This window comes from Acromyrmex echinatior, chromosome 7, assembly GCF_024713525.1.
Source record: "Acromyrmex echinatior isolate Ae372 chromosome 7, ASM2471352v2, whole genome shotgun sequence".
Taxonomy (NCBI): Eukaryota; Metazoa; Arthropoda; class Insecta; order Hymenoptera; family Formicidae; genus Acromyrmex; species Acromyrmex echinatior.
Window position 1 is genome coordinate 6,941,806 of NC_141858.1, and position 10,529 is coordinate 6,952,334.

Below are 10,529 nucleotides of genomic sequence, written 5' to 3' on the forward strand. Positions count from 1 at the left end.
ATTGTTAACATCGTTATATTTTGTATCGTTTGTATCATTTACTCATTATATTCATTACAATAATGATACTCGATGAAAAAATGTTTTAAACATAATGACTTCTTGCACCATGAACATCTTACTATATTGCTGCAATCTTCGATACACACGTTGTTGAACTTTTGTGGAAACTAAATTCTATTGGATTTTAAAATTCTTCTGATCTTTCGTTTGTATAACCATTTTTAAACCACGAATATTTAAATAAGTTGTGATATCGCGGAGATGACAATTGATTATGTATCAAAGATTGTAATTTTATTATATTATTTCTTTCATATAAATTTATATTACTTTCCAATAGTAAAATAATATCTGAAAACCTTTTAGCAAAATTTTTCCAAATTCTAAATCTGTAAACATCTAATGGTTGTATTTTTTTATAATGCCTTTTGTTGTGCCGCTATTTCATAGCACGTTTCGTGGATCTACAAAGGACTTCGGGAGATGACATTAAACAGCCAAAAATGGTTTTAAGCACAAATATTTAGCTGTTACACATAATACCAGTGATTATTTTATCACAATTCCTCTTAGCATTATTCGCGTCGCGATAGGTGCAGCGCTGCTGCACTTTCGTTTACGATGGACAAAGTAACGCGACGAGTTTCTTCTAAATTTCTGACTGATGACGCATTCGCGGTAGCACCTATATATCCTGATTTTCGCAGCAGCCTTGGTCTTTCTGCGTTGGCTCGTCAGCATTCCGCTTATCCAACGAGGTCAACTTTCGCACAAATGTCTTGCGTCTACGTTTCTACCGTTTATACTCAGGGTCTCTTCTTTTATATTAATTATATTTAATAAATTCGTTTCAAATAATATCTCGGTTTAACTTTTGATATTTTCTGACACGTTCTTGGCGCAATTGTCACTTATGCAATTAGCACTCGTGACATTTTCGATATAATCGTAATAATAATATGTTTTCCTGCAGATGTTAAATCTAAAATAATATGGGACAATGTCCAGTCCATGAATCGATAAGAAGAACATTATTAGAACCAATGTTTGGAAAATAAGCTTCTTCTAACCACATTTTAAAATGATCTGTAAGAAATATAAATGTTAAATTAATAACTGTTTTACGACTGTTATGAGATTCTTAAATAAAATATAAAATATAAGATGTAGTAAAAAAAAATCAATTATTTTTCCAATAGATGGCTTTAGTAATCTGTATCTCGCGTTGAATAAGTGCGATCGGATTACGCTAGATGGCGTTAGAAAGATAAGATTTGTGGGAATATGTGACTCAATGGATAAGTCAGAGTTCTCTTAACAAGCCCACGCTTGTCATGTGATGTGATAAAGAAAATATTAATCGAGACTTAATTTGTAATTGTAAATATAATATTTATTTCACGAGCACAATTTTATATGACCGTACAGGACGAACACCTCTATTGATCTGTTAATATAATATTTCTTTTTTTATTATTTTTTTACGCTGCTAGGCAACTCGTTACCAACACAATCTTTAAGCTTACTACGCTCGCTGCGCTAGTGAGGCATTAAGAATTCCCACATACTCCCCCCCGAGTGACAACGAATCCGGCACTTAGGTCTACCTTATAAAATATATACAACGTGTCATATAGAATATCTTAAAAGTATCTGACAAAAATTAATTACATTTTTGGAAGATCTATTACAATTATAAGGCGAAAGTCACCTTCCTCTTCGGGCGCGCATACGTTCTCAAAGTTGGTCGCTCGTTGCTAGACGAATTAGCTGTTTGCCCTGTTTCTAGAATCGCACTACACAAATCATCGCGTATGCCATACGCTGGCTTCAAATTCTCGACTGATACACTGCGCTGTGCACCATTAACTTCAATATCGAAAACTCGATCCGAAACACGATTTATAATCTTGTGAGGGCCGGTGTAAGGACGCTCTAATGCTCTTTTACCGCCCACCCGTAGAAAAACATGGGAACAAGAATATAAATTTTTAAATACGAATGCGCGTTTCTTGTGCTTATGCTCTATTGAAATTGGCTTAACTTTGCGCATATGCTCGCGGAATTCCTCTATGAAAATTTGCGGACTAGGAGTGAAGTCGTCCGGCAGTATAAATTCTCCGGGGACGCGTAGTGTCGTTCCATAGACAAATTCCGCAGGCGATGCGCCGGTGTCAAGGCGGACATGAGTACGCAGACCTAATAATACGGTCGAAAGTACTCGTGACCAACCTTCATTAGCATGACACATAATAGCAGCTTTTAAGCTTCTATGCCACCGCTCAATCATACTGTTCGAAGCGGAATGATACGCCGTGGTACGAATTCGTTGACAGCCGATCAGCTGAAGAAGTGCCGTAAACAGTTGCGCTTCAAACTGAGTACCTTGATCAGTAGTTATTGTTTTGGGTGCTCCAAAATTTGCTATCCAGTTGTCATAAAACGCGCGTGCCACTGTAATGGCTTCAATATCTTTCACAGGTATTGCTACTGGCCAACGCGAAAATCTATCAATCATCGTCACACAATATCTGTACCCGTCCGACTCAGGCAAGGGACCTATTAAATCCATATGAACGTGCTCGAAACGCCCGTCGGGTGCGACAAATTTTTCAGGATGTAATTGAACGTGTCTAGATATTTTTGACTGCTGACAGTCAAGACAATTCTTACACCATTTTGTAATATCGCGATGCATGTTGGGCCACACATATCGTTGACGAATTACCCGATCCGTGACTTTAGGGCCCGGATGAGCCGCGTCATGGAATAAATGAAAAACGCGATCTCGTAAAGATGCCGGTATATAGGGACGGATTGCCTCGCCAGTCATTTCGCAGTACAGTGTAGTATGCGTCGGCCCCCATTGAATTCGCGAAGATTTGACGCTGAAATGTTTGACTCGCGTTTCTAAGATCGAATGTCATGAATTTATATTCGAACAACCCGAAAGGCGTAATGACAGCCGTTTTCGGAATATCTTCCGGCGCCACTGGAATTTGATTGTATGCCTGATACAGATCTAGCTTAGAAAAAATGACTTTCCCACGCAAATTGGAGGAGCAATCGTGCAAATACGGTACGGGAAATTTATCCGGCACGGTAATTGCGTTAAGACGACGGTAATCGCCGCAGATCCTCCATGATCCGTCTTTTTTCGGTACCATGTGAATGGGACTTGCCCATGGACTACTGGACGGACGGCAAATACCGGCTTTGACTAGCCGTTGAAATTCAGCCTTTGCCGCTTTTAATTTTTCCGGATTTAACCGCCTGGGGCGCTCAGCAACCGGCGGGCCCGTGGTAATGATATAATGACGAACATCGCTACTGCAATTCGGAGTTACCTGTTCTAAACCGGTGACCTCCGGAAATTCAGATAAGATACTCTCGAATTTCGTATTGGATTTGACTGTGCTAATGGCAAGCTGTAGTATCGATTTAACAATGCCCGACACGTACACATTATTTTGAATCGATGAGTCTACGACCTTTAAGGTCCGGAAGGAAACCATAATGTGCAATCAGGTCGGCCCCAATAATCGGGTACGGAATTGATGCTACACAGAAATTCCATGTGATCGGGCGTATCCTTAAATGTAGCGTTCGGAACGACTCCCCATATGTATCTATACACGTATTGTTTGCCGCGTAAAGTTTGAAATTGGTCGGAGTTTTGTTCTTCGCGTAAGTGCTGGGAAGCAGCGAAATTTCCGCCCCCGTATCTACAAGGAATAACTCTCCGGTGACTCGATCGCGGATGTGGAGACGGACAGAAGAATCGACGCCCGCCATACCTGTCTCCTCGGTGGCAGACGATTCTATTCCCCCGCCTTTTCGTCCGTTAAAATCTTGGGCTTTGGCCAAGGGCATGGGAATTTTTCAGTTCCCTTACAGATTCGCGCTTGTTTCCCAAAAGTACGATGCGGCCAGCAGACACGAGAGTTTCTGCTTTTGGAACGCTTACGATTTTTATTTGCCTTGTCTCTCGTCTGAGATCTGCTGTATCGCTTGACCTCAGCAGCGAGGGTAGCAATAGCGACCAGACCGTCAATCCTAGCTTCTAAGTCGGACGGTTTAGACTCTGACGACGATACGGCGGCACACTGCGCAGAATCACCCACGGTCTCAACTATTTTATCCGCCATTTTGGCTAATTTATCCAGATCCGTACTTTCGGTAGTCGCAAGAATGCTTCTAATGTGCGGTGATAAATGTTCAAAGAACACAGTTTTTATTACGGCGTCGTCACATCTATCAGAGTTTAAGTTACGAAGTCGACTGAGAATCTGCGACGGTTTCCCTGACGTAAGCACTTGGCCTTTTATTAATTGTCGCAATTGATTTTCTTCTGACGCTGAAAAATTTTCAATGATACGCTGTTTTAATTTGGTGTATGGTTCATTAATATCGGGTTCCGCGATGAGATCTCTGCAGCACGCGATAGCTTCTGCGTCCAGAGACATAATCACGTGATGCGCCTTAGTCTTTTGCTCTGTGATTCGAGCGGCCTCGAAAGTGACCTCGACTTGAATGAACCATATCACCGGATCTTTAATTAAGAACGGCGGAATTTTCGGAACCCTATATGAATCCACGCGCGCGACATTGCCTGCCATCTTGCCCTGCATCTGCTGAAGCATCGCTTGCAGTTGCATCACTTGCTCCTGCAATTCCTCGTTGGTGGGAGGAGCCATGACTATACGTGACGAAGCTCGCGAACAATCAGTACTTCCTAACGACCTTAAATATTAATCACTTACGCGCGCGCTATAAAAATTTCGATCGCTCAATGCTAATTTGTCAATAATGGAGAAATTGTTAATTGACGTTCGTATAATTGACCTCGTGAAGAAAAGCGCGGAGGATCTACTTTCCTGTTTACCGGATTACGCACGCTTAAAAACTAACGCACTGCATACACAACTTGCCCAACTGCTATGCGGCGAAGTCGTCTTTCACAGGTCACAATGGCGGCGAGGTCGTCCTTCACAGGTCACAATGGCGGCGAGGTCGTCCTTGACAGATCACAATGGCGGCGACGGCGATGACGTCCTGAACGCCGGCTCCTGGGCTGATTCGTGCAGTTCCCACGTCGGCGGAACGCTGAGCGCCTGTCGTTGGATATATCTCTGCGGTGCTTCCAACGAGAGAATTTTCCACTGGCCCCGGCCTTAACGATGGGGCTTTGCGACAGGTCACAATATCGACGATGAGCCTGCTGCTGCTTACGACGTCGGCGATGGGCCTCCTTGTCGGCTACTACGTCGGCGACGAGCTTCCTTATCGGCTACGACGTCGGCAATGTGCACTTCTGCTCGGTTCGAAACCAAGTTCGTCTCGATGTTGCTCGAACGACAGTTACCAGTTAATCGCTTCTTCCTCTCGATCACATCGGCCTTTAGATCTCGTCGGCCTTTTGTATCACGATGGCCTTTCGTATCACAACGGCCTTTCGTATCACAATCACGTCGGGGTCACCAATGTGGGAATATGTGACTCAATGGATAAGTCAGAGTTCTCTTAACAAGCCCACGCTTGTCATGTGATGTGATAAAGAAAATATTAATCGAGACTTAATTTGTAACTGTAAATATAATATTTATTTCACGAGCACAATTTTATATGACCGTACAGGACGAACACCTCTATTGATCTGTTAATATAATATTTCTTTTTTTATTATTTTTTTACGCTGCTAGGCAACTCGTTACCAACACAATCTTTAAGCTTACTACGCTCGCTGCGCTAGTGAGGCATTAAGAATTCCCCACAGATTTCGTACTAAAAAAACTTCTCAGATAGTTTTGTGATTGCTTGACTCAGTATTGTTTGAGCGCGCGTCAAAGATGGATACCAGCAAAGAGAAAATACGCCATATTTTACAGTTTTTCTTCGATAAAGGCGAAAAGCAAGCCAGGCGGCTGAAAATGTGAAGTGTTTATGGTCCTAATGCTGTAACAGCCAATCACGCACAATTTTGGTTTCGTCGATTCCGTTCCGGTAATTTTGATGTCAAAGATGCACCACGCTCTGGAAGACCAATTGTCGAAAATGTCGATAAAATAATGGAAATCGTCGAGTCCAACCGTCATGTAAGCACTGTTTCGATTGCCCAGGAGCTAAACATTGCACAAAAAAACCGTTTGGAATCACTTGAATAAGGCTGGATACAAAAAGAAGCTCGATGTATGGGTGCTACACGAGTTAATGCAAAAAAACCTCATGGATCGAATTTCCATCTGCGAATCGCTGCTGAATCGCAACAAAATCAATTCATTTCTGAAGCGGATGGTGACTGGTGATGAAAAGTGGGTCACTTATGACAACGTCAAGCGAAAACGGTCATGGTCGAATGAGCCGACGCAAACGGCCAAGCCAGGATTGACGATCAGGAAGGTTTTGCTGTGTGTTTGGTGGGATTGGCAGGGAATCATCTACTATGAGCTGCTCCCCTAAGGCTAAACTCTTAATTCGGACCTATACTGTCAACAATTGGACCGTCTGAAGGAAGCAATCGCCCAGAAGCCCAGCGGCCAGCGTTGGCCAATAGGAGAGGAATTGTGTTCCATCAGGACAATGCAAGACCTCACACATCGACTCGCCAGAAGCTCCGGGAGCTTGATTGGGAGGTTCTTATGCATCCACCTTATAGTCCGGACCTGGCTCCAAGTGATTCTATCTGTTCCTGTCTATGAATGATTTTGCTGGTGAAAAATTCTCAAGAGAAGCTTGTGAAAATCGACTGTCCCAGTTTTTTGCCAATAGGGACGAGGGTTTCTATGAGAGAGGCATAATGGAATTATCTTCAAAATGGCAACAAGTTATCGAACAAAACGGTGCATATTTGATCTAAATCGGATCATTCTAATTATATTAAAGCCTTCAATTTCATGCAAAAATAATGGATATCTTATTACTACACCTTATATATCATAGAAATGACACAGAGATTATAATTTCATTATATTATTTCGTTTATGCAAATTTATATTTACTTTTTAATAGTAAAATTGTGCGAGAGCGAATCAGAGCGAGAGCGCTGACGTGAAATTTTTGCGGAAAGTGATGCGGCGTTTGTCTAACAATATTTCTCGCTGGTTCAACTCCGGCTCGAAGGACCAGAAAATGTGCGAGAATGCACCGCGCGGAAAGATTCGAGTGAGAGAGCGGCACAAGGTTGATATGACACACGACAGTAAAGAGAACTCCGTTTCTTTGTAATTTAACAAAAGAATTTTCTTTAATATGCTCAGTTACAAAGTCAGAAAATATAATTAATTAACTATTAGATTAATAGAATATCAAATGCGATCACCTTTTCCAAATTGTAGTTGGAATCGCGGTGATGGAAAATCTCGGCGATTTTCTCGGCACTTCTCGAAAAGATTCGTTTTATAGCGGTTTTCACTAAGCGGTTAGCACGGCGGTTTTATGAAGCGATATAGTAGCGAGACTATGACTCTAAGAACTCTAAGAACTTTTAGAAGTAAGAACTCTAAGAAGTCTAAGAACTCTAAGCGGTGTAAACGGTCTAAGCGGTGTAAACTATCTAAGCAATCTGCCCCGGAGGAACGGCGAGATCGAAGCATTTATTGCTTTCGGTCTGGGCTTTCTTCTTGGGAGAAATCCAATAAAATTTTGCCACAATCGTAATTATCACGTGGCATTGGTTGTACAAAATTGATTGGCGCTTTCGATTCTTTTCTAACGACGTTCAACGTAACAGTCATGCGCGACAGAAAATCCGTACGCGGGATTGGTGACAGCGCGTGACGTATTCGGAGCGCGGCGCTCGCGTGCGCGAATTGAATTGTTCTAGAACTTTCGATTGTCCATTGCCGGTGCCTGTTTGCGTGTACCGAATTGTTTTGAAAAGACTAAAGAATGATGAATCCCTGACTTTGACGAGGCTTAATGTCAGGCTCGAGATGAAATCACGAGCTCGCCTTGTGCGTTCAATAACAATCACTGTCGGTCGATCGAAGGAGTTCTTACTTTTTTTTTTCGAATTATCGATCTCAAACAAAAATAGTATGTGAAAATTTGTTGTGAAAGGAAATTTATTTAATTACCTGAAGTCATTTTACCAGATTTAGATGCTTTTAACATTTATCAGTGTAAATAAGGTTTCTTGTACTCTTGGTCCAAATATATCATTAGTTTCTTTAATAAATAAAGGTGATAGCAAATTTTCATTACACAATATATTATTGGTTGTATGGATGTGTTGTTGATGATATAGATGATATAGATTGCACAAGACACTCTATTTTCTTTATTCCTTAATTAGACAATGATCTTTCAGAATAAATTTCCAATTGAAAACCACTTTGATCAGAATTAAAAGCATTTTCAGATCCAAACTGTTCGATAACTGTTTTCAGAAAATCATTAGTTGTATTTTGCAAATTAACGGAATTTTCTCTTGTTTTTCTAGTTACAAATTTCGTAATTCTTCTCGAAACAATTCCGTGGAACTTTTTGAATCTTAATATCCAACTGTGAGATGCTTTAAATATAGGATTTAAATTTTCTATTTCTTCTTGAACTTGTAAAGCTCATCTTTATAAATCGATATCATGAACTATGAATCCTGATTCAACAGTTGTTGTAAATTTATCATGTGTAAATTTGGAGATGTAAAATAATTTTTCTATACGATTTCCACCCGAATTATTGTTCTTCCCATCATCTTAATTGACGTTCAGATGAAACTCTTCTAAATTTATTTTGCACTGATTTTAGCCGACAATTCCTTTTGTTATTTTTTTCATTAATATCCCAATTCCGCCAATACTCAACAGCTTTTATAAGAACTGTCAAAGTCTGCGTCATCATTTGAACATTGAGATGAAAATTTAAATTATCTTCACTCCATACTTCTTCGTCATCTTCAATTATTTCAGAATTATGTAGTTTATAAGGTTCTTGATAATCGAGATAGATTTCTTCTGTTACTTCCAACTCATAGTAAAAAATGCTATCCAACAATAATTTTTGTATTTATTCTTTTAATTCTATTTCTGCTTTAGTGGTGTTTCTGTTAGATAGATATATTGAACTTATAAATGCTAATAAAAGTCTAACAATGTTAAGTGGATTGATAATCATGTCTAAAAATGTTAAACTTTGCTTTATATCGTAATATAAAAATAATTTAACAAATTGTATAGATACGATTATGATAGATCGATTGCACTGACTAAACGTCATAATAAGATGCTACAGGAATATTCTTATACTATCCATTTATTATAATTATCTTGAATGTATATATGAGAAATACAAAGTATTCCTCTGGCTTGTGTATGTAGATTAAGGACGAACATGTTTCTTTTATTGTGTGTCGAAGTGATATGCTATCTCTTATTAGGCAATGCGATGAGATTAAATGTAATCATCTCTCTAAGATGCTCAGAGACAATGTGATTCACAGAGATAACATAGAACTTAATACAAAATTTAGAACGCTTGCGAGGAAATGACTTTGAGAAAAATTTATTTAAGTTAATGAATAATGCAGTATTCGGCAAAACCATGGAGAGCGTGCGCAATCACATCGATGTAAAATTATTAACACAATGAGATGGACGATACGGCGCAGAGGCAATGATCGCGAAGTCGAATTTTCACAGCAGAAATGTATTTTCTGAAAATCTGATAGCAATTGAAATTCGTAAACTTGAGTTGAAGTTCAACAAACCGATCTAGGAATGTGTATACTTGATATATAAGTCTGTTTGTATGAATTTCACCACGAATATATGTTACCGCTGTATCGCAAAAAATGTGAAATTATGTATTATACATAGACACTGATAGCCTCATATATCGCATCGAGTGATGACGTTTATGAACAAATGAAGCGCGATATCACTAGGTTCGACACGAATGATTATTCTATCGATAACGTGAATAATAGCACTTGCGAACAAAAAAGTGCCAGACTTAATGAAGGATAAAAATAATGGCGCAATATTGACTGAATTCGTCGGACTCAGAACGAAAATATATACATTGAGAGTAGATGGTAAAAAGGACACTAAAAGGGCGAAAGGTATCAAAAGTAATATCGTAGCGCGAACTATAACGTTCGATTATACCCGATTATACCCGATGTTTAAATAATAAAATTGAAATGACGCATCAACAGTCATGTATAAGATCAAAATTACATCAAATATATATAATATCCGAGACGAAAATCGCTCTGAGTCCATACGACGACAAACGATACGTCATATCAAATTCAATCAAAACATTACCATGGGGAGATTATTGAATACCTTTGTAAAAAAAATCGTATAATTATATTATTGAAATGTATTATATTATCGAAATGTATAACCTTAAATAATTATTGTATATAATATTACATTTATATAGTATTATATTTATAGTAAAAAAATAAAGATTTTTTTATATATTAAATTGAAAAAATAGGTATAAATAATAAACATTTTATACATCTCATGTATTTCATATATTTTTATATTTAAAATAAATACATTTTTTTGAAAATA

The 10,529-nt window shown here is 39.0% G+C and overlaps 1 pseudogene; it reads right to left on the reverse strand.

The window, feature by feature from the left end:
- Window positions 1-38: 38 nt before the first annotated feature.
- Window positions 39-10,034, reverse strand: LOC147909122 (uncharacterized; annotated as a pseudogene).
- Window positions 10,035-10,529: the final 495 nt, after the last annotated feature.